Source organism: Rhineura floridana, chromosome 17 (genome assembly GCF_030035675.1).
Source record: "Rhineura floridana isolate rRhiFlo1 chromosome 17, rRhiFlo1.hap2, whole genome shotgun sequence".
NCBI classification, from domain to species: domain Eukaryota; kingdom Metazoa; phylum Chordata; class Lepidosauria; order Squamata; family Rhineuridae; genus Rhineura; species Rhineura floridana.
The window spans coordinates 27,183,244-27,209,619 of record NC_084496.1 but is presented as its reverse complement, the minus strand read 5'-3'; the positions used below and the strand labels follow the sequence as shown (position 1 = coordinate 27,209,619).

The window sequence follows — 26,376 nt, the reverse complement described above, 5'->3', positions numbered from 1 at the left end:
TGGAACTTCTGTATTGGAACTTATAAGTCGCCAATATTTGATTGGCCCCCATCCTGTGGTTTTAATAGCAATGTGATGTGCTGAAATTATCAGATATTGACACTTCTTTCTCTGAATCAGGACCCCCCTTTTAATGGGTCGGAACAATTAAAAGGATAACAACAACAACAACAAACCACATTTATCAGTCAGTTTATACAAGAGAAAGTCTCAAAGCAACTTGACAATCAGAGCCACTGAAAAAGACAGCAAATCTTCTTGGCTAAACTTATGTCATTCCGTGTCTCAAATATCATAGGAACATAGCAGAGGTCTTCAATAGTGCAATCCTATCCATGTCTACTCAGAAGTTCTGTTAAGTTCAGTGGGCCTTCCTCCCAGGTAAGTATATATAGGACTGTAACCTTGCATGCATGGATGCCAAAGTAGACAAAGTTAGTCCAATCCCAAGAATGTTTACTCAGAAATAAACCACAGTGAGTTCAAAGGATCGTACTCCCAATCAAATAGGCACAGGATTGCTGCAGTCCTGTGCATGTTTACTCAGAAATAAGTCCAATTGAGTCCAATAATGCCATTTCCAATGCATTCCAAAGTGGAAAGAGGATTGTAGTCTAATCTAATGCATATTTACCTATGAGTAAATTCCATAGGACTTTTTTCCAAGTAGTAACCTTGTCCTACTCATGTTTCCATCCAGTCTCAGGGCTCTGCGGGGGTGATCAAGTCAAAGCAAGTGAAGAGATCATTTATTGGAGAGAAGTCAGGGGTGGGTCCTTAAAACATCCCATGTGTTTCTAAGTGTGCATCAGTGCTGTAGTGAAAGGGAAACACAGGGGAGCTCCTGGACTTTTTGCAGAGCCGGAGTGATGGCATCACCTGCTGGAGCACCAGGATAACAAATGGACCCTCCTTGCTCTGGCCACTGAATGAGGTGATAAGGAGGCTTTCAATTTCTCCTTTTTGCTTGGGATGGATAAGCAGAGAGGAAGTCAGAGAATGAGGGAAACAGACAGAGGGTGAAAACTTTTTTTTTACAATACTTTGTACTAAATGGCACCACTTCCTTGGAAGATTATTTGCATTTCTAATTAACAGCTAAAGGTTGCCTTTCAGCTGGCTGAAGATCTTATGTTCAAGATCAATATCTTGATTGACTTTTTTTTATTCTGCAAACAGCTATTCCAACCTTTGCCAGTCTGGTGTCCTGCAGACGTTTTGAACTTCAGATCCCGTCAGATGGGAGTTGCAGTCAAAAACATTTTCAGGATATCAGGTTGGCAAAGGCTGATCTATTCTATGACTATGAGCTATTCTATGATTGTCCTCTGGTTCCTGTCAATTGGGCATTCTGCTATGTACTTTTGCTATTGGGGTGGGAGGAGAGGTGTGTGTGCGTATGTATACGTACACATACTGGATCAACACAGTGCTGTATTTTTGGACTTTCCTTGGAGGCATGGCTATATGGACCATCATGATGGGCTACCGCACTTCAAACTTTGCCACTACACCACCATTTACCACTACATCACTGTAGTGATGCATAGGATTGTCACCTGATCCTATGTATGTTTACTCCCAAGGACGTCCTCCTGAGTTCATCCTTTACAGAGTCCAAAATAAATAATTTGTACAAACAACTCCCTCCCATGTTCACACAGAGAACAACCTCCAAAACCTGACCTTTCTGAGTTAATCTTTCCTTCAGGGGAGGCCTCAGATCTTGTTCCTCCTTAATGATCAAACAGGATTTCTCTAACCAGACATGGGAAAACAAACTCTTATCTAAGGCCCAGTCTTCATCCTTTCCAGGCCTTTCCGCCTGATATTTCAAGGCTTTTTCTTGGCTGCTCTTCTCCCTTCCCCCAGCTCCTTGAAACCAGCCAAATCCACAATCTGAGCTGGCTTAGCCTCAAAGGCAGAAATAAATAAAATAAAAATTAAGTAGAGAGAAACAAATGCAACCCCTAATTCAGTCGAGGCTCTGAGCTGCAAAGGGAGCCATGCAATTCAGTTAAATTCAAAGACAGACGTCCTTGGTCTGGGAGGGAAACAAGGTAAAGTGTGTTACTAGAATTGATGGAAAGGGCAGAGCCCTGAGGAGTAAAGATTTGCCTTCATTACTTTTACTACCTCTAATATTAGGTACGCCTATGGCCATACTACCCTGAACACTCTCGATCTCTTCTGATCTAAGCAAGGTCAGGCCTGGTTAGTACTTGGATGGGAGACCGCCTGGGAGTACCGGGTCTCGTAGGCTTAGAGGAAGGCAATGGTAAACCAACTCTGAATACCTCTTACCATGAAAACCCTATGAATATATCCGAAAAAGATTTAGAGGCTGGGCCTGGCAACCAAGAGGTCTTCTGTATCTTTAAAAGTTGTGCAGGGGGAAGGGAGAATTCCACCTTGTGGTTTTTCCCATTACAGTGTTGTAAGAACACCTGCACTTGGCTGACTTTCTCTTCTCCTAAAGGTACAGGATCAGTCTCAGGCCAGGAACCTGGCAACCCTAGTACTGTTGTGGGTGCCCCAATCTCTGAGCCATGAAAAATGTTCAGAGGTTCCAGTGCTTATCCAGAATTTGGTTGACTTGGAATGAAGGTGACTGGAGCCATATGGTTTTATTTACACATAACTACAACCTGAATAAGCCATACTACCCTGGACACGCCTGATCTCGTCTGATCTCGGAAGCTAAGCAAGGTCAGGCCTGGTTAGTACTTGGATGGGAGACCGCCTGGGAATACCGGGTCTCGTAGGCTTAGAGGAAGGCAATGGTAAACCACCTCTGAATACCTCTTACCATGAAAACCCTATGAATATATCCAAAAAAGTTTCATAGGGTCGCCATAAGTTGTAATTGACTTGAAGGCACATAACAATAACAAATGTTAGGTACAGAGATGGGGAAGAAGTTTGTTTGGTTCACATCTGAATGTGAATCCCTCATTCACACTTTTCCTGACTTTGAGAGAAGTAATGGGAACAACATGATGGCTGTACTTTGCCACCCTAGTCAGAGGCAGCATGCTTCTGAAAACCAGTTGCCGGAAGCCTCAGAAGGGGAGAGTGTTTTTGCACTCAGGTCCTGCTTGCGGGCTTCCCCAAGGCACCTGGTTGGCCACTGTGAGAACAGGATGCTGGACTAGATGGGCCACTGGCCTGATCCAGCAGGCTCTTCTTATGTTCTTATGTTCTTAACATCACCTACTACGTTGTAAACCTGTTCATTAAAGGCACTCCCAGGTCTTATCCAGCTGTGCTATATGCAATCCCTTTAAAAAGCAAACAAATTAGGGGTGGAAGGGGTCAGACTTGGGACCCGCTGCACACACAGGATGAACTCTACTGCTAAATGAAGGCCGTCAGCAGCAGCTAACTGGACATGCTTTTTAAATCTGGACTGATCTATGCTATAGAGAGATAGAGAGATAGCTATATGTTGCATTTTAAATCATTATAAGCTGCTCATGGAATATTTACTGATGAGCAGCTGTAAACATTTAATAAATATATGAAAGAAAAATAACTAGAAAAGAGGAGCAATAGCTGTTGGAAGTGTGACAAAAACAACTCCTGTTTGGGTTCTTTTCGCATGCTAGAAGGAAGACAGAGTTAGGGTCCTCCAGCTGGCTAGACTTGCCTGCCTTTACTTCTTCTCTTATCTACCTAACTTCCTTCTGTTAACTAATATTCTCAGAGAAGCTGATCTGACCTTCTTTCAAACTTCTTTGACTGTCAGAGGAGATATCTATGACTTTATTCTTTATTCTGAAACATGAAGGCAATACTCAAGTCTGGGCATTGCGCCTCCAACTTAGTTAGAACTAGGTATGCCTTTCCTATCTACTATGTATTTCTATAGATAAAGTAGCATTTTCTTATTTTACTGAGTCTTAATCTCAGTGATTTAAATCCAGGATAAAAGCCTGCTTCTTAGGTAAATACACACACGGGCACACACAGGTCAGAACGCTGAATTACTGTGCATATGCAAAACATTAGCAGACACGTGCATGCACACACACACACACACTGCAGTGGCTGCTAAGATCAAGGTGTCTTTTGCACTTCTTGAGCCTTAGATTTTTATTTGGAAAGGGAAGAATAGGGTATAAATATGAATATACAGGCCTGGACCTAAGAACCTGGACAATTGCCTTTTTGACTGGGTTATAACGGACTAAATAGGTCAGTAGCTTGCAGGGGTGGCTTTACAACTCCCCCCCCACTTTTGCACCTGAAGCCAAAGGCCAATATGACATCCTCTCTGCTGGTCTAACAATCCTATGCACACTGTCCTCAAAGTAAGCCCCACTGAAATCAGTGGGATTTGCTCCCGAGTAAACATCCCCAGAATTGCACTGTTAAAATATCAAGCAAAATGGAGGCCAGAAACAAGAAAATGGCACCATCTCAAGAATCTGCCCTTGATAGCAACTCTTTGGAGCCATTCTGTGGCCAAGCAAAAAGAAAGAAAGAAAGAAAGAAAGAAAGAAAGAAAGAAAGAAAGAAAGAAAGAAAGAAAGAAAGAAAGAAAGAAAGAAAGAAAGAAAGAAAGAAAGAAAGATTGCAGAATTTCAAAATTGAGTGGAATTTTCAAATTTAGTCACTCAGCTTTTGAGATCAATTTAAATTCACCAGCTCACATTTCACCAGATTTCAGAATCAAAGTCTGATGTCCAAATTCCCCTATTTTGGCCAGTTGATGGCAGAAAGTTAATAACAGAATTGATGTATTCTAAGAAATCTACTGAATAGTTTTTGACAGATATCATTAAACTTTGGCAACTGCATGTGAAATATTGGCAAAGGATAACTCTCCATGCTGAAAAGTGACGGTTTGTAGGTGTGGCCAAACAATGACAGGTGTATGCCAGAGACTGCAAAATATGGACTGTGCAGTGATGCAGAAGAGGAGGAAATGCACATACACACAGCCAACAAAAAGCTGTGGAGCAACAGTGATGCGCAAAATCCAGAAAGGGGGCAGAACAGATCATTCATTTCATTTTGGAAACAAGACCAGGTAATCTGAAACTCCAAAATCTGAGCTATGTTAATGCGCTGCCTGCACTGAGCCAAGGAAAAGCTGTTGACTGACGTTGCCCAGCCCTTATGAAGCCTTTGAACCTTCACACACATCAGCACCACCTATAATCTTGGGAAAGGGCTTAATTCCATGCAGAAAACATTACGACCTTGGATGCTGATTTTAACAACTGGTCATATATTTCACGGTGCCCCTTTTGCAGCCCAGCACATGGTGCCCTTTGTAGGTTTCTTAATCAGTCTGTGTTGGAATTGCTTTTTAATGTTTTTAAACTTTTTTTAAAAAAATGATATGTTTTTAACCTTTTTTTAAAAGATGTCTCAAAAGCTTTTAAAAAATGTTTTTAAAGAGCTTTTGTTTCAATGCATTTTAAAGTCTGTGTTTATGATGTTTTAAAGTGTTTTTAGTGCTTTTGTTTGCCACCCTGGGCTCCTGCTGGGAGGAAGGGCGGGATATAAATCAAATAAATAAATAATTTAAACAAACCAGCACACAAACCGCGGGAGCGGTAAAGAACATCCTCCTTTTCACGCTGGTTCACCTTTAACCACCCTGATAGCAAGGAGGCAAGGACGGTACTTGCAGGCTGTTGAGGGTAACTAAGCAACCCAGGTTCAGGGATTTGGAAGATATATCCTTGGAGTGCTTGGGGCGAGTTGGGGGGGGGCGTCTCAGGGCAAGACTATCCTCTGATCCCCCAGTGGTGCAAGAACGGTGAAGGGCCGGACTTTGGCGAGGTCACAGCCCAGACCCCAAGGATTCGAATCAGCCGGTGTCGCAGCCTAGCAGGGAAATCGAGCAAGAATAGGCACCCAGCGTGCAGCCCAGAGGCCGGAGGCAGGGAGGAAGGCTCTCCCCCTTCTATCCTCCGGGCCCCCTGGAGTTTAATGAAGATGCACTCCGCGCCAAGCGCAGATCAATGCCGTGGGCTGCTCCACGCTGGTTCCTTCGATTTAGCGGGCTAATGACATTTTGCATTTAAGAGCAGAGAAGGAGGAGGAAAAAAAATGAGGGAGATTTAGTTCGCGAGGCGGGGTGCAGCCCACCCCGTCTGGTGTTTTAAAGACAGAGATCGCTTCTTGGCCCAGTTGGGGGCCCAGCCGGTGAACCCAACTGAAAAGCAGAAGGGCATCCCCCCCCCCCAAGACAAAGCTTTCTGGGCTCCTTCTCACCTTCCCCTTCCCCCCCTCCCGAGGAACAGCCAAATTCCTTTCGCCCAAGCAGTCCGCGGGACCCATCCCCCCCCCATCAAGACTTCCTCTCTGAACAGGAAAGAACCTTGCCCCGGAGCATGTGAAGGGCGCCCTCCGCAGCGCCAGCTGTCCCCGCTTCCCCTTCAGCCAAGGTGGGAAGGAGATCTCCTGACCGTCCGGGAAAGCGTCGTTGGCTCCCGCCCCCTTCTGCCTCCATCTCCCTTTATGCCCCAGGACCTATTTGCCTCCCGATGACTGGGAGGTTTGACAGTGACAGTTCATTGAAAGTGGAATTTGCAATCGAAAGGCGTGGGCACTGCCTCCGCCGCACGCTCCCAAAGAGGACGGACTTAGAGAAAATCCAAGGCGAGCAGAACAAGGGGAAGATCAAGATATTCTTTTTTAACCCTGACTGGAAAAAGTCCCGCCGGCTGCCCTTCCGCTTATCTTTTCTGTGGCCTCCTCTCTCTCTGTTCTAGTCGCTTGACTCAACGCCTTCTCTCCAAGGCCGACGCACAGATCCAGAACAAGCGCGCAAACTCCCGGCTTCATCTGCGCGCAGTAGCGTCGTGGCAAACACCGAAGCGCAGGCTCCCTTTGTGTTAGTCGCAGCCATGCCTCCGCCCTCCCCTTTTTTGGTGCTGGGTTGAGAATGAGATCCTTGTGAATGCCCTTTCCCACAACACCAGACACTCCCAGGAGCCAATAAGCAGGAAAGATGAGAGTGTTAGCTACTGAGAAGAGTCTTCTCAGTCGCTGACTAACCCCCTTTCACTCCGATTGGCTCCAATCAGCAGGAAAAAATAAGGAAGCATGTTAGAATACTCTTCTCAGCGGCTAACACACTCTCATGCTGATTGACTTGTAGCATGCTGGAGATATAGGGACCGTGTTAGGACCCTGCTCCTAACCAAGTAAAGGGTCGAAGACCTCCCTGAGCCCCCAGATGACCCCTGGTTGCACGGGATGCGGAGAAGCGGCCGAGGACAGTCATCAGGACATATCCTCCCCCCAAATAATGAACTCCATCTCTTCCCAAGAAAGCCCCTGTGTGCCTCCTCTCTGGAGAAGCCTTTGGGATGGACACTCCCATTTCTCCACGTCCTGATGATCCAGGCTGCCTGCTGACACATCTTCACAGTGTTGTGCAGAAGATGGCAATCTAGCTAGGAACTAAACCATGGACTGGAGCAATAGGAATGGCGGCCAACTCATTCAAAGGGGCTTAGAGGTACTGTTGTGGAGCAGGGGAGGGATTCACACCTGCTGGTGGGTTTTCCAGAGGGATCTGGGCTGGCCAGTGTTGGAAACAGCATTCTGGACCAGATGGACTTTGGGTCTGATCCTCTGGCATGCGGCTGCTTAAGCCATGGTGGCCACATGGAACTGCCATGTTGGCCACATGGAACTGCCATGTTCAGAGGCAGTACACCAGGGAATACCAGTTATTAGGGGGGGCACAACAAAAGGGAGGGCTGTTGCCTTCAAGCCCTGCTTGCAAGCTTCCCAGACGTATCTGACTAAACTCTGCTGGAAACAGGAGGCTGGGCTGGTTGGAGGTTTTATCTGATCTAGCAGGGCTCTTGTGCTATGGCACTGATGCATATTCCTTGCACCGATATTTGAGGGTATCTCTGCCCCATTGATTCCATTGCCCTTCACTCTTGAAGGCAGATTGTCCTCTTTGAGTGCCTGAAGGGCTGTCCCACAGCAGAGGGCAGAGGCTTCTTCTCCAGTAGCCCAGAGGGCCACACTAAATTTGGTGTATTTAAGCAACAGGTTTTGGTTGAACGTTAGGGGAAACCTCTTGATGGTATGAAAAACTGGAAAAGAAGCCAATTATCTAAGGGGGAGGTGGGCTGTCCCCTTCCTATGAGGTTGTCCAGTAGAGGCTGGGGAGCCATCTCTTGCTGACCCTAACTCTGGATTCCCTGCCTCCAGACCATTGGGCATGCTGGCTGGTGCTGATGGTGAGTTGCAGTAATCCAACAACATCAAGAGGGGCATAGGTCCTTCATAGCCTGCTTTAGACACTTGCATCTATTTCAGGAGCAGCCAGTGTGGTGCCCTCTGGATGTTGCTGGCCTACAACTCCCACCAGTCCAAGCCAGAATGGCCAATAGTATGGAATTATGGGAGCTGCAGCTCAAAACGCCTGGATGACAACATCTTGCTACCCCTGATGTATTTAGATCCTAGTATAAACACCTCCACCTCTTCTTTCTTCCCTCCCCATGGGGATTTCTCCTATGTGGACTTGATGTAGGGATGTAGCCATAGGGAGCCTTTCAGGTTCCAGCACCCCAGATAGTAAGAACCTAAAAAGAGCCTGCTGGATCAGACAAAAGGCCTGTCTAGTCCAGCATCCTATTCTCACAGAGGCCAACCAGATGCATATGGGAAGCTGGCAAGCAGGACCCAAGTGCAAGCGCGCTCCCCTCTCCTGTGGTCTCCAGCTTTGGATGCAACTGGGTCGGGTTTACATGCTGAAGAGAGAGAAAGAGGAGACCTCCAGGTTCCTAGGCTGCAGGTGTCTTTTGTTCTCTGCTAAATCTTCCTTCCTGTAAGCTAATACCACAGCAGAGCATAGCCATCATGGTTAGTAGCCATGGATAGCCTTCTCCTCCCTGCATTTGTCTAATCCGCCAGTGTGGTGTAGTGCTCGACTTGGAGGCAGTCTGTTTCCATTTCTTTTAAAGCCACCCAAACTGCCTTCTGTGGATCCCTTCTCTGATTTTTAAAAAAGCTTTCCTACGTATCAGCTCAAATATGCAGTTTTATCCATCTGAGGGGCAACGTGTTAGGCAGTGGGAACTTCACTCGGGGTACAGACCTTATTCCCAATGTTTACTCGGGAGTAAGCTCCACTGAAGACAGTCGAGCTTGCTTAACCTGGCACCGTCCAGATGTTTCAGACTACATCTGCCATCATTGCTGACCCTTGGCCATGCTGGCTGGGGCTGATGGGGATGTAGCCCCAAACATCTGCAAGGCAGCAGCTTGGGGAAGGCTGTATAAGGGCCCGGTTATTTTGCACCGATTCCTCCCCTTCCTTTCTCCTTAGTCTCTCCCTTCCACCAAGGTTTATTCTAGCGTGCAGCGAGGCACATTTTGGCCAGCGCAAAATAAGTTTTTGTGCAGCTGACCATATGGGATTTAATAAGGAACTGGGTAGTTTCTAGGAAAGATTAAAAAAAATGGAAAATGAAGATCAATAGTGGTTCCTTTCAGATCTTCATCACCTTATACTAACAGCCAGTGATTTGGGGATAAAAAACTCCAAGGTGCCGGTACTCATATCTTGATAAAAGTACTCCGGGTGCCGGCGCAGAACGGCTGGCATGGGCAGCAAGCAAAAGAGAGGTGCTGGTGCCCTTCTTTATTTATTTGATTTATATCCCAACCTTCCTCCAAGTAGGAGCCCTACTCATGAGTACTGTCATCAAAAAACCCTTCTAATGGTATATTATGGGGGGGGTGATATAGTGGCAAATTCAGAAGTGCAGGGACCCTTCATAATAGTCACAGCCACGCCCCTTCTAAGATTATAGAAAAATCTGGCCAGGTTTGAATACTCCCTTCTGTTTCTCTAGCCTTTTTATTGTCTTCTCCCCCAACAACAGAGGTCCCCAGGAGCCAATCAGTATGAAAGGGGAGTGTGTTAGCTACTGAGAAGAGTCTTCTCAGTAACTGACACACCTCCTTTATCTCCGATTGGCTCCAATCAACTGGATAGGACAAAGAAGCAGGTTAGAAGACTCTTCCCAGAGGCTAACACACTCCCCTTTCATGCTGGTGGCTCCTAGGATGCTGGAGGCATAGGGGCCCTGCTAGGATCCTGCTTCCAAAAAAGTAAGGGGTCTGAGACCCTGGGCGACTACACCTCTGATAATGAGACTAATCACTTGACCAGTTTGGGGGCAGGCAGTATGCTGGCTGCTTGTGCAGCAGGGAAAGAAGCTTAGAATAAACCCTGCCCCCCCCATCACAAAGTTTCTAGGCGCCTGTTTGGACCGGACAGGAGATGGGGAGGGGGGAGGGGGGAGGGGCCGCAGGGATTCCTCGCCCCTTACCTGTCTCCGTGAGCACAGCCAATCAAGGTGGGTTAGACAGCTGGTCCTCCGTCCTGCTGGACGGGCGCCTCCAGTCTTAAGCCCTACCAGAAGGAAGCCTCCCCATCGCCGCTGGGCTCTCAGCAGCCGCCCGATCCTCCGCAGTTGGTCCTCCCGCGAAGCCTGGCCCCCCCCTCGCGGGAGCAGGCGACTGGGAACCGGCCAAGAGGAGAAGACGAGTGCCCGGAGCCCCCACCCCCTCCAGCCAGTTAGATGTGGGCGGGAGAAGATGAAAGCAAGGGTGGGCACCGGGTAGCTATAGGGGACTGCGAGGCCGGGGGGTGGGGAGAGCCAGTGCCGAATTAACTGACTGCCGCGCCCATCCCCGTCGCTTTCAACCGCTGGAGTGCGAAGCCGTCCCCCAGGCGCAGGCGCCGCCCCCTCCTCCGCCACCGCGAAGGCGAGCCTCCTGGGACCGCCGTCGGTTCCAGGGGACCGGCCGCCTGAGCGGGGCTTGCTCCGCAGGGCAGACGCCTCAGCTGGAGATGCCCAGCTGCGCTCCGAAGCGCTCGGAGTAAGCAGCCCCGCTGGACTCAGTAGAACTCCCCGCCGTGTAAACGTGCATCAAAGGAGACCCGGGAGCTGGCAGAACGGGATTTGGCTCTCCCCGGCCTCCGAAACGTGCCTGCCGCGTTGTGGCGGAGGGGAGAGCGCCAGTTTCCTGGATCACCGGGCTTTGCACGCCTCCCCCCCCCCCCCGCCCTTCAAAGCTCAAGCTAGAAAATAGAAATCTTTCTCTCGCCTCCTGGCGCCCCCCCCCCCGGTAATTCTCGGCTCTCTGTATCCGTAGCACGATCTCAACGCCTCTCTCTCTACCACGCAGCTGGCCAATTCAGCCGGCATACAAAGGAGCCGCCTCCAGTCCGGCGATAGTAAAGGGAGGTTTTTAAAAGAAGGGATTGGGGGGGGGAGTAATACGATCCTAGCGTGGAAAAAAGTGCCAAAGAGAAAGTATCCTGGAGGATCAAAGGAAATAATTTCATCAGGTGTGTAAAAGGTCAAGCTAAAGGAGCCGGGTTTTGGGGGGGGGGTGGCAGGGGTAGGACTCCATTATTATTATTATTATTATTAGTAGTAGTAGTAGTAGTAGTAGCAGCAGCAGCATTCCACCTCCGAAGCCGTATTTTTTTTGGGGGGGGGATACGGATGTTCCCAGCTTTTTCTGTCTTCTGGAGGAGGGGGGAGAGGGAGGGGTCACTCTAGGCGGAATAGAAATGACTAGGGTAGAGGAATGTACAAGCCCCCATCCCACCGCACCCCAAGATGGCTGTCCACCCAACTACCTCAAATGAAAGCCACATTCATCCTTAAAATCGCCTATAGGCTTGCTCCCCCCCCCCGTTCCTTATTGCAAGGAACGGCTCCCTCTCTGATATTTTTAGCGCTGCTAGAATAAGTAACTGTGCCTTGAAATAAGGAGGAAGTGGGGAAGCCTCAGCTGGTCCTAGAAGGGACAGCTCGCCCCTCAGGGAGCAGGAGGTTCGACTAAATGGCCTCCACGATCCCCTTCCGACTCTGACTTCCAAGAGAAAAGGCGGCACGCTTTATATAAACCTGATTCCAGTGGGCAGCCAAGCTTTAGAACAGAAACAAAGAACTCTGCCTGAAAAAGAGGCCTGTATGATCGGAAAGCTTTCGCAGGCCCTTCGCCAATGAGGACATGGAAAACGGACTGCCTTCAAGTCGATCCCGACTTATGGCGACCCAATGAATAGGGTTTTCATGGTAAGTGGTATTCAGAGGGGTTTACCATTGCCTTCCTCTGAGGCTGAGAGGCAGTGACCTGCCCAAGGTCACCCAGTGAGCTTCATGGCTGTGTGGGGATTCAAACCCTGGTCTCCCAGGTCGTAGTCCAGCACTCTAACCACTACGCCACACTGAGACGCCAACGAGAAAAACCACCTACATGCCCCGATTTGGCCGTTTCGGATGAAGACCAACAGAATAACCAGAACAAAGGTACCTTACGCTACCTACACAAGCCCAAACTCTAACCACCCGTGGCCGTTCGTCCCAGTTAACTGCCACCAGCAACCGAGTTTACTTGCGCACTGAAAACAAGCCCCAGCCCGCCGTGCGCGCTGGAAGAAGAGAATCGTGGCTATGTTGAACGCGTACATTTAAGCTCTTATTGAGCGGTCAGAGAGACGGCCTTTCCCCTCCATTTCATCGCCACTGGCTACAACATTTTCCCCCTCTCTAGACTACACACACGAGGACGTGCGCTCGACAACTTATGATTACACCAGATGCGTCTGAAGCAGACTGGAAACCCTGACAGCCGAGGGCGCGAACCACGGCACCGTCGTTTAAAGAGTCAGGGGACGCCTTCGTAGTCTCTGCTGCAACCAGAGTTACATGGCGGGCCTGTAACGCCGGACGTTGCTGCTTTTAAAAAGAGCCGGCATTAACACCTTGGGAGGGTCCGCAGGGCCTTGGAAATTCAAATCCATCCCTAACCAAAGGGAAAAGGGCAGAAGGGCGATGGAAGATTTTCCTTTCCTTTTTTCTGAACTACTCTTTGTCCAATCAGATTGCGGGATTGTAACTCCCGAAGGGAAAACTCATCCACCTGCAGCGGATCTTCAACATTACCCAGCAGGTTTCCAAACAGCCCAATCCCAGGCAGGTATATTCGGAAGTAAGGCTGCGATCCTAGACACGGTTACCTGGGAGTAAGTCCCACTGAGCTCAACGAGTCTTACTTCTGAGTAGGGTATGCATAGGCTTGCACTATGTGGTTCTGTCGAGACCCTAGGCCAGAATCCCTAACCTTATTCCCCACGCAGGAAGCCCCATTGATCTGGGAATGGGAGGTGGCTTTCTTCCGAGGAAAATTTCCTCTGGTTATCATGCGGGGGAAGATTCATGAAAAGGCCACGCGGACGCTGGGACCAGGCACTACGAGAAGGGAGCCCTCATTTGTTACAGCTGTGCGTATGTTGGTCTGTTGACGCCGGCAAAAAGCCGTCCATGTACGCCATATACGACGGCAGGCCACTGAGAGACTCGAGCCCGATCCTAGGCATGTTTGTTCTGAAGCTAACATCTTGAAAGCACATTCAAAGCGCATTGTTCCCCTCAAAAAGAACCCTGGGAACGGTAGTTTACCCCCACGGAGTTACCATTCACAGCACCCTTAACAAAACCATGGTGCCCAGGATTCTTGGGGGGGGGCGACGAACGTGCTTTGGAGGTCTTGCGCGACTAGGCGGAGCCTTGCAAGGAAGGCTGCGATCCCATGCACGCTTATTTGGGAGGGATCAAACCCAAGCGGGGCTTTCCCCCTCCCGTTTGCAAAGAGTGCCTAGGAATCGGGCTGCGCGTGTGCTTTAGGAGCGCGATGGTGCGCAGCCCGATCCTAACGCGTGTTTACTCGGGAGCGAGAACCCACAGAAGCCTCGTCTAGGCCATCGGAATAAGTCCCTGCCAAACCGCAGCCATGGGGAGAGGCGAGGAAGGGCGCGCGGGGTGACGTGAGTGCCTGGCTTGTTGGTTTCAACCTGCCTCTCCTTGGCCCTTTGACCTTCTCTCCCCGCGAGACAAATCCGGAGCAGGGACGTTTCCTGTCTCACGCCCCATAAACTCCTGGATTTGTGGCGCGCGTTCCGAGCTTGGTTTTTATGGGATGTTGCTTGGCTAGAGTCGCCACTTTGGGAAGCCAGCGAGGCGACAGGCCATAAAGCAAACGAACCTGACAGCATTATATTTGTCATTCTCCACATGACGGAAGGATTTTGCAACTTTCAGAGGCCTTTGCAAGAAACGATTGCGGGGGAGGGGGGGAGCCCATCTCAAATAGGCCTTATCTGAAGTATTCTCAGTGGGTCACAGGACTGCAATGGGGTGAAGGAAGAAACCCACTGATGGTGGAGCTTCGGCTGTCACCCTTTAGATGTCAACGAGTCTCCTTCCCCTTGGCAACTCTCCTTCCCTTTCATCGGAGAACCGGGAGACATTTATCGGGGCACAGGTGTAATCGTCGGGGGTCTCAGCGGTCTTAGACCCCTTACTTTTTGGGGATTGGGGTCGCTATGTCTCCAGCAGCCTACAAACCAATCAGCATGGAACAGGAGTGTGTTAGCCATTGAGATGTGTCTTCTAACATTCTTCCTTGTCCTTTCCTGCCAATTGGAGTGAAAGAAGGTGAGTCAGCCCCTGAGAAGACTCTTCTCAGTAGCTAATACTCTCCCCTTTCATGCTTATTGGCTCCTAGAGGCATCTGTGGTTGTGGGAGAAGGCATTAACAAGGATCTCATTCTCAACCCACAGCAAAAAAAAAAAGGTGTGTGTGGCTGTGACTATCATGATGGGATCCTGCACTTCTGAAATTTCTGCTACACTACTGATGGGGGGGGGAATTAATAATGGGGTTTGGCTACTGTGGAGTTCCTTTTCCCAGTACTACAAACTCTAGAAAGAAGGCCCGGTTCAAAGGTGCACATCGATCACTTGATGGCAGCAACAGCACCAAGTAGCGATTTGGAGTCATCAGAGAGTTTGGGACGTTCATATCCCAAAATTATCTGAAATGCAATGGAACCTCATTTCTTGCCAAGCCTCAAGTGTTGAGGGATGGAGCCATGTTTTATACATGTAAACACACACTCTACTTCAAGAGAAGACCCATAACAAAGATCTGGAATCTGTCCCAAAAGGTATTACAAACAAGCCCACACACACACAGAGGCTGACACGTGACTACTGGGCTATTTGCTTTCGCTTCACATTATACCTGATTTCTCATTCATGTCCCTTCAGCACAGGGCTAGTACACACGTACATGTCCATCACCTGATGAATGCAACACTGCACCTTCTGCCTTGCATGGGGGGGAAGGCCCAGGACTGGTGAAACTTTCATCACACCTAGGGCTTTCAGTTCCCACGTTCAAGGATGCAAGTCCTCAAGCCTGTTGATATGCACGTGTGAACCAGCACATCCTGCTTCTAACCTAGGAGGAATATCTGGGCACGTCAGCATTTTGTACTGTCCAAAGCTCCAAATATGACCGGTTTGAAGGGGAGGGAGGGAGAGAGGAGAGAGAGAGAGAGAGAGAGAGAGAGAGAGAGAGAGAGAGAGAGAGAGAGAGAGAGAGAGAGACCCTCGATGTTTGTCCTTCCTTTAAAAATATTGTTGGGGTGTGCGTCGACTTAATTGAAAATGCGCCTCCACCAGCGCCAGCTCTTTCGGGTTCCTTGAATAGATGTCATTTATATACAGCGGTGGCAGCTCTGTTCCCCCTGCTTTGAAACATTGGAATCAATTTATATTAATGATCTCTTTATTCACCACTGCAAACTTTTAAATATTTCATGAGGTGCAAACGGGCAGTGAGATGCATCCGACTCACAGGAGGAGGCCGTTGCGACAGGAGGCCCCACCCCGGCAAGGAAGGCCAAAGTGGAGGGACCCAGGACGGGTTGTCCCAAGCTGGTTGCTGTGTAGGGCTGTGGTATGTGGAACTCTGACTTCTCTCTCAACGGCAGCTCCAAGTGGGGAAGGGCACCTGGTCCCCACATTGGCCTCAAGGGGTCACTCGCGAGGGTTGAATATGAACATTGCAAGAGTCTGCTGGGTCAGGCCAGTGGCCCATCCAGTCCAGCATCCTGTTCTCATGGTGGCCAACCAGATGCCCACAGGAAGCCCACAAGCAGGACCTGAGCACAAGAGCGTTTGCCCCTCCTGAGGTTCCCAGCAACTGATATTTGGAAACATACTGCCTCCGACTATCGAGGCAGAACATAGCCGTCATGGCTAGTAGCCATTGATAGCTTTAACCTCCATGAAGAAGGAATGAGCCGCCAGATCATTCCCGGCCAGGGATCAGTGGTACCCTTAGGGTAGCACTTTGGGGTAAATATATTTAGGAACTCACTGGGGAAAATGACCAACAGGGCCCCCAAAAACTGCAGGGCTGGCTTACCATGTTTGGAAGCAAATGAAGCAGCCAGCATGTAGTTTTGTGGCTAGAGTGTCAGACTAGGGCCTGGGAGACCAGGGTTCAAATCCCTGCTCAGCCATGGAGCTCATTGGGAGTCCTTGGGCCAGTCACTGTCTTTCAACCTAAGCTACTAACAAGCGTATTGTGAGAATATAATAGAGAGGGGGTAGAGCCATGCATGCCACCTTGACCTCCTTGGAGGAAAGGTGGGATATCAATGTATCAACCACTGTTGACCATGGTAACCTCTAAGCTAGATTACTGTAATGAACTCTAAATGGGGCTGCCCTTGAGGTTGGTCCAGAGGCTGCAGCTAGTGGAAAATGCAGTGGCATGACGTTTGCTGGGGCAGGATATCACCAACATGTCACCCCGCTGCTGAAAGAATTGCACTGGCTGCCCATTAACTGCTGGGCCAAGTTCAAGGTGCTGGTTTTGGTGGTCAAAACCCGGCACAGCTTGGGACCAGGATACCTGAAAGCCCGTCTTACCCCTTTTATACCCAGTCGATCACTGCGCTCTGCAGGCGAGGGCCTCCTGCAGATACCATCTTATCAGGAGGTCCATTCCACACAACATAGGAAACGGACCTTTAGTGTGGCAGCACCTACCCTGTGGAACTCCCTCCCCTTAAATATTAGACAGGCACCATTTCTGTTATCTTTCCGGGCCTGCTGAAGACCTTCCTCTTTCAACAAGCCTTTTAAAACTTGAGACTTTGTCCCAGTCTGCATCTGTGTTAGAACTTGTTTTTTAAAGCTTTTTAAAATGCTTTTAAATATGTATTTTTAGATGTTTTAAGATACTTTTAGTGTTTTGGTCTTTGTTTGTTTCCTTGGGCTCCTTGTGGGAGGAAGGGTGGGGCAGAAGTTTGTTTAATTAATTAATCCATCCATCCATCACCATATAAAAGCAGCCTTCACTAATCTGGTGTCATCCAGATGTTTTGGATGACAACTGCCATAAGCCTCAGTCACCTCTGGCTGGGACTAATAAGGACTTGTAATCTAGAACATCTGAAAGATACCAGGTAGCTGAAAGCTGGATGATGAAAAGGTGTAAGACCATGAAGTCAATAACCTAAAATCACCTAACTTCACCAGTGCCACTAACAGCACTGTGTAAAAAGAAACCAGAACTGTCAGTAGAAGCTAAAATGATGAAACTGAGGTTATCGTACTTCGGACACATGATGAGAAGCCATGATTCACTAGAAAAGACAATAATGCTGGGAAAAACAGAAGGGAGTAGAAAAAGAGGAAGGCCAAACAAGAGATGGATTGATTCCATAAAGGAAGCCACAGACCTGACCTTACAAGATCTGGACAGGGTGGTTTTTGTAACAGATGCTATTGGAGGTCGCTGATTCATAGGGTCGCCATAAGTCATAATTGACTTGAAGGCAAACAACAAAAAGAGAGCCCTATTAGATCACACCAAAGATGTCCATTTAACCCAGCCAGTGCCAGTGGTGTTTAGACTGTGGACTTAATGGTCAAATGGGGCTACCCTTGTGCCTGATCTGGAGGCTCCAGCTGGTGCAAACTGCTGTGGCTAGACAGTTGATGGGGACAGACTACTGCCAGGATATCACTCCAATGCTTGCAGTGGCTACCCATAGGCTACTGGGCCAGGTTCAGGTTTTGTGTATTAATTTACTAGGCCCTTAATACCTCAGGTCCAGGATAGGTCAGGGACTACCTAATTCCTTATATCCCTGCCCAATCACAGAGGTCTTTGAGGGAGTCACTGTGAGCTTCCCCCCATGGCTCGGATGCATGGCTCATATCCACCAGGAGCCATCTGTTCAGTATTATGGACCCAATTTACAGAATTCCCTTCCAGCTGAGGTCAGACAGGCCCCCTCCCTGCTCAGCTTCCAGTGCCTACTGAAGACTGTGACAAAGGGGATTATAAATTGCCAAAATAAATAATAAATAAAAATAAAATAATGGGGTGCTCCCACCACCACCATCAGCAGCCTCTTTAGATGGTTTTGTGTCTTGCCTGCATTGCCAAAAGGTTAGATGGCCTTTGAAGCCCCTCCAACTCTATTAGTATGTTACAAAATGTGGTAAGAGCCAGCCCTGCCTTATCCCCGGGGGTGGGGAGGCCCTAATAGTTCTGCCGAGAGGGGCTGTGGACATCTGTCTCACAGCCCTTGCCAGCATCCTGATTCCCACACTGGTCCATCACATGCATCTGGGAAGTTCACCACAGGGCTGGAAGGCAATCTAGTGATGGCTGGTCCATTAGGGCAAGTGACGGATGGTCTCACCAACCTCAGTCTGCCTTCAACCAGCCACTACATGTTTGCTTTCTTCCTTATAACTGTTGGAATATATGTGGTTCAACTCCAACTTGGGTTGATGCTGCATGGGGTTAAAAAGGGTAACTAGAGAGGAGAACTCTTGGTTGCTAGGCTATACCTGTCCTTTGATCTCCTGCTGTCTCTTCCTTCCTGCTAGACTGATATGCAGAGGATGTTGATCCCAGTTCCTTCCCTCCTTCCCAGTCTTCTTCTTTCTCTTGGGAGGGGAGCAGGCATATTCCTTTGTCTCTCCCTCTCCTCCAAGCATGAGGGCGAGCACTGGGCTCAGTGTTTGCTTCTCCAGCTTAGCTAGTTAGCTAGATATAGGACTCTTTCCTATCAAGCATGTACTTTCAGAATAAAGTAGTTATTTCTTAGTTTAAAGCTTAAAGTCTCTGTCTGACTAATTTGCAGGGAATGTATAATCTTTAGCAAGGATTCAACCACACACACATAAGCTAGCTCAGTACTCTCCGTTCCCAGCATCGCGACTCTCTGACAATAACCAGTCTAGGGATGGCACTGGCTGTCAGCTTCCTCCTCCTTAAGGCTCAGTGCTGTCATTGTGGAACTCAGCAGGGAGCAGGAGAAGGCCCAATCCACCAGTAGTTGGCTCTGCCTATCATTGGCTTTGGCTCCACCTACTGCTAGACTGTCTGCTTTCTGCCCCACCAGTCCCAATGGGCACCAGCAGCCACTTAGCCATCCAGTCTTGCTGTATTAAGTGGCACACTATTTCTGAACATGGAAGTTCAGAGGGTAATGACTGCTAAAAGTCCCCTCCTTGTCCTTGAATTTGTCTGATCGCATTCATCACTTTAAAGCCCGTGGTTCTCATCACATCCCCTAGTGGAGAATTTTAGAAGAAAATTATGATGTGTTGTGGACTTCAAGAATTGCACTTCAGGGGTGTCAATTTCACACATTCAACGGTTTCTCACCAAAGTTGAGAAGCCATGTGATGCAGGCATGGCTAACTGGATTCTGCCTCCTAGGTCTCATACATCAGCCTTCCTCAAGGGGGTGCCCTGCAGAAACTTTGGCCTCCAAATCCCATCAGCCAGCATGGCCAATGGTCAGAGATTATGGGAGGTATAGTCCAAAATATCTGAAGGGCACCAGGTTGAGGAAGCCTGCTCTACATCTGTATAACTGTCTATCACAGGTACAGATATGGAACTTCCTTGTGTGTACGGATGTTTAGGGTAACAATCCTATAGTTCTGATTTTACCAAGTGGGGACAGAAGAGGGCACAAGTAGGGCTACTCAAATCACAATAAGTCCATGAATCCAGAAAAGCAGAAAGAATTATGAGAGAGAGAGAGTGCACACAAACATGATTTCTGGATGTCAAGGAGACCTTCTGTATGCAAATCTGTAGGGAGGATGGAACAGCCAATGCTGTTCAATGTTGGGTCCCCAGATGTTGCCGGACTACAACTCCCATCTTCCCCAGCCAGCTTTGCCAATGGTCAGGGGTGATGGGAGCTGTAGTCCAACAACATCTGGGGACCCACGGTTGAAGAACAATGTACTAGTCCCCAAAGAAAAATATGGAACTCATGGGAATTCCTTTGGGAATAAAGAGGATTTCTTTGGGAGGTAGTGAGGTTGGTGGATATTATTGGAAGTGTGGCAAGAACTCCTCCCATTTGGTTCTCTTTGCATACCTAAGAGGAGGGGGGGGGTCCTCCAGCTGGCCAGGCTGCCTAACCTTACCTGTGTTCCTCTATCTGTCTTCCTTCCATTGTAAACTGATACTCTCAGGGAGCTGACCTCACTTCCACCCTCACCTTCCTTCCTTCTTCTAGGACCAGCTGAGGCAGAGCAGACATCTTCCTTGTGTCTCTCTCCTCTAGCATGGAGGCAAGAACCAACCGGGCCATTGGATCTCCAACTTAGTTAGCTAGGAGTAAAGCCTTTCCTATCAAGTGTGCATTTCTTTTAGCAGTCTTTTCTTATTTTACCAAGTCTAAAGCCTCAGCAATTCCAAGCAAGGTAAAAGCCTTCCCTTTCTTTCAGGTAAACCACACACACACTGCACAGAAATACTGATCAAATTCTACTAATGTTACCAGTACTCCAGCAGATATTTCCCAGTTGCCTTGCTAGAAACATGAGTAAAAAGCTGGAGCCTACAGATGAGAAGTTCAGTCATCCCCACCCTGTCTTAAAGACTAGAAGGAAAGCCAGAAAATAATTCCTTTAGTTTTAGAGCAAAGCAATGATAGCTAAACAGGAAGAACGCACACAATCTTTTTCTCTCACACACACACACAAAGTATGGAAAACAGAATGGTTAGGGTAGCTTTCTCCAACCTCGTGCCTCCAAATGTTGGACTCTAAGTCCCATCAGCAGCCAACATGGCCAGTGGTCAGCAATGATGGGAGTTGCAGTCCAAAACATCTGGAGTAGGCTGGATTAGGGCTTTGGGATGAGGAGGGCAGGTGGGCATTCTCAAGGATGCACCTCCAGCTATATATACACTATTGTTCTTGACAGCTTGTGTGGCCTCAGTGGATACAAGTGAACTTGGATCTGGGAGACCAAAGTTCAGTAGAAAAGATGGGTTTCTGGTCAGTTCACACTCAGCTGCATGCATGCAGGTGAGTGTGTGGAGAGTGGCAATCTTAAATATGTGTCCAAGGTGATGTCATGTGAAGGTTCTGCCTGACCTGTGACGGCTGTTTCTCACATTCAAACATTTACACCTTGTTGGAGTCACTGAGAGATGAGGATGTCTGTGTGAATTTCACCCATCCTTTTTCAAATTACACCCCCTCAGTGTATAAATAAGGAGCTCTGTATGCAGAATATAACCCTATCTTACCTCATAGAGGTGCTAGATTCACATGCGTGTGTCCATCTCTGACTGAAGCTCCACCAGATGATTTATATATATGAATGATCTATCATAAATCAAACACCACATCCAGACTTTCATATACCCAAGATCACTTTAAATTCAGTCCTCTCCAATGGAGTCAGTTCATACACTGGATTGTCAGTCATCAAGTATATCCATTACCTAGATCACAAAAGATCAAGTGATGCAATGTGCACCTGTGGACCAGATCACTGTTTTCTCCCTCAAATACTGAACCTAAGCATAGTAATTCTAATGGAAATATTCAGGCTTTGACATGGAATCATAAAGGAAGCCACAGAGCTAAACTTACAAGATCTGAACAGGGTGGTTCATGACAGATGCTATTGGAGGTCGCTGATTCATAAGGTCGCCATAAGTTGTAATCTACTTGAAGGCACATAACAACAACAAAAATCACTAGAAGCTAAAATGATGAAACTGAAGTTATCATACTTTGGACACATGATCAGAAGGCATGATTCACTAGAAAATTCAATACTACTGGGAAAAACAGAAGGGAGTAGAAAAAGACGAAGGCCAAACAGGAGATGGATTGATTCCATAAATGAAGCCACAGACCTGAACTTACAAGATCTGGACAGGGTGGTTCACGACAGATGCTCTTGCAGCTCGCTGTTTCATAGGGTTGCCATAAGTCATAATCGACTTGAAGGCACATAACAACAACAAAGACATGGAATGAACCCTTAATTTAGGAAAAGCTATAATGATTGATGCCTTTCATTGTTGCTGTATATAGTTTGGCTGGGTCTGTATGCACACTGTGCCCAGTGGCAGGTCAGGACCTGTGACAAGCAACACCATCACTGTAATCCACAGTGAGCCCACAGGGAGGAATGGAAGACTTCCCCTTCCTGGTGAAACTGATGCTCTGTTGTGAAACTGACATGCATTGGTGTTGGAAAGCTGGTGAGGGTAGGCAACAGACTTCAAAGGTGTGTCCAAGCACCTGTCTCCAAAAGCAAATGACAAGAATATCAGAACAAACAAGTGGAGAGTGGCTGCCCCCTTCAAGTTCGGCGGATCTGTAATCTGAGAGAGGTCTCTGCCCTGCTTCCATCTTCTTTACGAATGGGAATTACCGGAAGGAGCTGAACAAGGCCTTAGCATCTCTGTGTTAGAGCAGGCTAACTTCTTCCCTTGTGGGAGCCGGGCGAGATGTTGCTAAAAGATATTCTTATTTCTGACATTCCCAAAGAGAAATCAGTAACCTGACAATCAGTCTGCTCATTCTCCCCCCCCTTTTCTTGCAAGCAAGGTGATCCCTGAAGAAAAGAGTACTTTAAACAGTTGCACAAAAAGTAACTGTTATATTATGAGCTATGTTGGCCCATAAGAAAAATCCTGAAATCTGTATTAGGGTAATACCTTTCTTACGCCAAGCAAAATATCATGAAATAATGTGCAAGCTTTCCACTTCCCCAGAACTCTTCATCATGTTAGATGTTAATAAAATGGGGGCGGGAGTGAGGAGGAGACAGAAAGAGAGAGAAAAGGCTGTTGGCTATTCATGTCCTCAATAGCCTTTTCTCTTTTCCCGTCCCTTGCATCTAGCCTGCAGAAGAGTTCTGGGAAACTGGAAAGCTCGCACACTACTTTATAACATTTTGCTTGGCCCAGTGAAGATCTTATACTAACACGGACTTCTAATTGTTGACTACAAGTGCAGGACATTTCAGAAGTGAAAGAGTAAACAAAGATTATTTCACACCAGGAACATAGGATGTTGCCTTATACTTGGTCTTTCTACCTCAAGACTGTCTACATTGACTGGCAGCAGGTTTCAGGCAGGGGTCTCTCTCAGCCCTACCTGGAGCTGCTGGGGATTGACCCTGGGACCTTCTGCATGCAAAGCAGATCCTCCACCCTTGAGCTTTGCAGCCCTTCCCTTGCCCCCTTCAGTTTTGGTTTCATCTTGACTTAAAGCTTTTAGGAAGGGAAGAGCGCAAACAAAACAGGGAGAGAATCAATCTTTGTTTGCAAGCCTCTCTCTAGAAATGGACTGGAAATGATTCAGCACACATTCGCACACACTCTGAAAGCCACTTCCCAAAACTTCAAGCCAGTACTGTCTTGGCTGTCAATGGCTCCCACTAAATTCTCTTGGACAAAGTAAACAGGCTGCAACCTGGAATCCGGTGGCCCACTTCACCATCCGGATACTGGACTCATCGGAGGATAGGCTTAGCAGGAGTACCTGCACTGCGCGTGCGCACACACACACACACACACACACACACTCATAAAGGCAGGGTTGTAGCTGGTGATTTGCTGGATCTTTATATACAGGGTGCTTTGGGGTGGTCAAAGCGCTTCACTTCTCTTACCCTCAGGAAGTCAGTCTGAGTATCGCCACCGCCAAGTGGCCATCGTGATTTGAAGCATGCATGGGGGGGCTTGTGCATGCACCCCCCCAGGGCAGTGGTTGCTTGTGGCTCCAGGTCAGTGGGGCACCTTGGACAGCTCCTTGGAAGTTCAGACTAAAAACCAGAGTGGATTCCATTGGCCCACTGACCTGGAGCCACAAGCAACCACTGCCTTAAGGCCCACTTTTTGCCTGCTCTGCACCACTCCCCATGGGAATGAATGAAACCCTTTCTTTCCAATGGGAGGGAGATTAAAGAGGTGGTCTGCTGTGGCAGGAATGAAATCCGTTCAACCCAGCCATGTGAGAATCAAGTCTTATGTGCATAACTCCCTTCAGGGTGCATTTCTTGATCTCGGTAGAGCATGGCAGAACGAGGGGAACTGTCTTGTGTGTGTGGTTTGATGTGCGTGAAGGAGCCTTTCAGTCCTTTCCCCAATCCTCTTCTCTCCCTCACTACGGAGGCCCTCTCTCAGCTAAGTCACTAATAGCAATCCACAGAATTCAGTGGAAGCCCTTGAGAAACCAAGCCAGCTCAATTTGCCCTGGATTCTGTTTCTTTGGGGTGAAGGAATGGTGAGAGAGAATATGATAATCAGTCTCCCACTGCTTTCTATGGGATTCGATCTGAGGCACAACTGAACTCCCCCAACCCCCTACCTATCTGTGCAATTGAGGGGGGTCTGCAGCTGAGCGTGCCTCGCCTAAGAAACACCTCGCCAGTCCACGGCACAAGCCAGATTCCAACCACACTCACCGCTCAGTTTCTCCTAGCCACAGTGTGCGAGCTGGCCTGCCACGTTGCCATACGCTCGAGGCAAGGGAAGAGCTTCCCCTCTCTCCCCTTTTCCCCAGCCGGCCTTCCATCACAGCTGGGGGGTGCGTGGGCTTGGGTAGGCCGCCCCGTTGGCTCGACTTCATTCAAACGCAATCAAGGATCTTTGGCAAAAGAGCCGTTGGATGTGAAACAATAGCGGCCTTGATTGGCAAGTTCCTCAGTGTTTGTCATTAATTCTGTGGAACTCTACGGCAACATCTGTCATTTTAATTAAAGCTGCAATACATTTCCCAGCTAAGTACCACACGCCAGTTTTATGTATACATATATATTTGAAGCAACCAAAAGCCCACACACAAGCCATTAGAAGGAGAAATAAAACAGCCCCCGGGGGCCATCAGACCCCCAGTTGGTCCTGACCAGCTGTCCCTGCCTCAGCTTTAGACCTTCCATCACCAGGATCCCGCCCCCACCCCCAGGGCCTGATTTCACCACCCCGGCACAATCGATTCGGGAAAAGGGATTACTTTGCCAAGGGCAGAAAAAGGATTTCTCAGTATCTACCTATATACTACCTATATATATATATATATATATCTACCTATATATATATATATATATATATATATATACCTATATATATATATATATATATATATATACACCTATCTATCTATCTATCTATCTATCTATATATCTACCTATATATATCTATATCTATATATCTATATATCTACCTATCTATATCTATATATCTACCTATCTATATCTATATATCTACCTATCTATATCTATATCTACCTATCTATATCTATATCTACCTATCTATATCTATATCTACCTATCTATATCTATCTACCTATCTATATCTATCTACCTATCTATATCTATCTACCTATCTATATCTATCTACCTATCTATATCTATCTACCTATCTATCTATCTATCTATATATTAAGAGGTTATAACTCTCTGCTGGCCTCATTTCAAACAGATCTGCATATTGCTGGCTAAATGCGCAGAGGAAAGTGATGCCCAGGCTAGATCTGTAAGGGGCGCAGCGGCGGGGCATGTGTGTGCGCTTCTCGGGCAGTGGGGCACAGCTTTGAGGGCAGATGCCCAGGCCTCCACTCACCAGAATGAGTAGCATAGCAGAGAATACTCTCGTCACATTTTAAAGCAAGAGAAGGAACGCATATAACCATCTAAAAGTGGTGTGCGTAAGACCTTGGTCCAGAATCTAGACTGACTAGCACCACTGTTTTAATTCAAACTAAACGCGTGTCGGTTGGCTGCAAAAGTCCAGATTTATTTTTATGTTGGGCTTTCAGAAAAGGAGCGCGAGGGAGTTGCATGGGAGCACCCCATTAACCCAGAACAAATGGCCAAAGGTGTGGAGACTGAAGGCTCCGACGATCGGCCGGCCGAAAGGCAGCGAAAGCGACTCTTGATCCACTTCGTTCAGGGGAGAATTAATGAAGCGGTTTGAGAAGGACTTCGGCTTAAATGGAGTGTGAGTTAAGGCTCTTTGGACATCTGTGGATGGCGACGGGGTGGGGGGAGGGAAGGGGAGGGGAAAGAAATAAATCTAGGTCAGTAGTTAACTTCTAAACCGCGTGCCCATTCACCATCCTTTAAAGCTTATTCTGGTCCCTTGAATCCACTCATGCTCAAATTTAACTAGGTTCAGCCGCCTGCTTGACTCAGTAAGGAGGGACATTC

At 47.9% G+C, this 26,376-nt stretch overlaps 1 protein-coding gene and 1 pseudogene across 1 annotated transcript in view; one reads left to right on the top strand and one right to left on the bottom strand.

Annotated features, from left to right (window-relative positions):
* The window catches only part of ELFN1 (extracellular leucine rich repeat and fibronectin type III domain containing 1), a 238,077-nt gene extending 227,423 nt beyond the window's left edge, over positions 1-10,654 (bottom strand). Inside the window, exon 1 of the mRNA XM_061599989.1 lies at positions 10,326-10,654. The gene's annotated coding sequence lies outside the window, so the exon portion shown is untranslated. The remainder of the gene's footprint in view (positions 1-10,325) is intronic.
* On the top strand, positions 2,651-2,768 carry LOC133372178 (5S ribosomal RNA; annotated as a pseudogene).
* Positions 10,655-26,376: the final 15,722 nt, after the last annotated feature.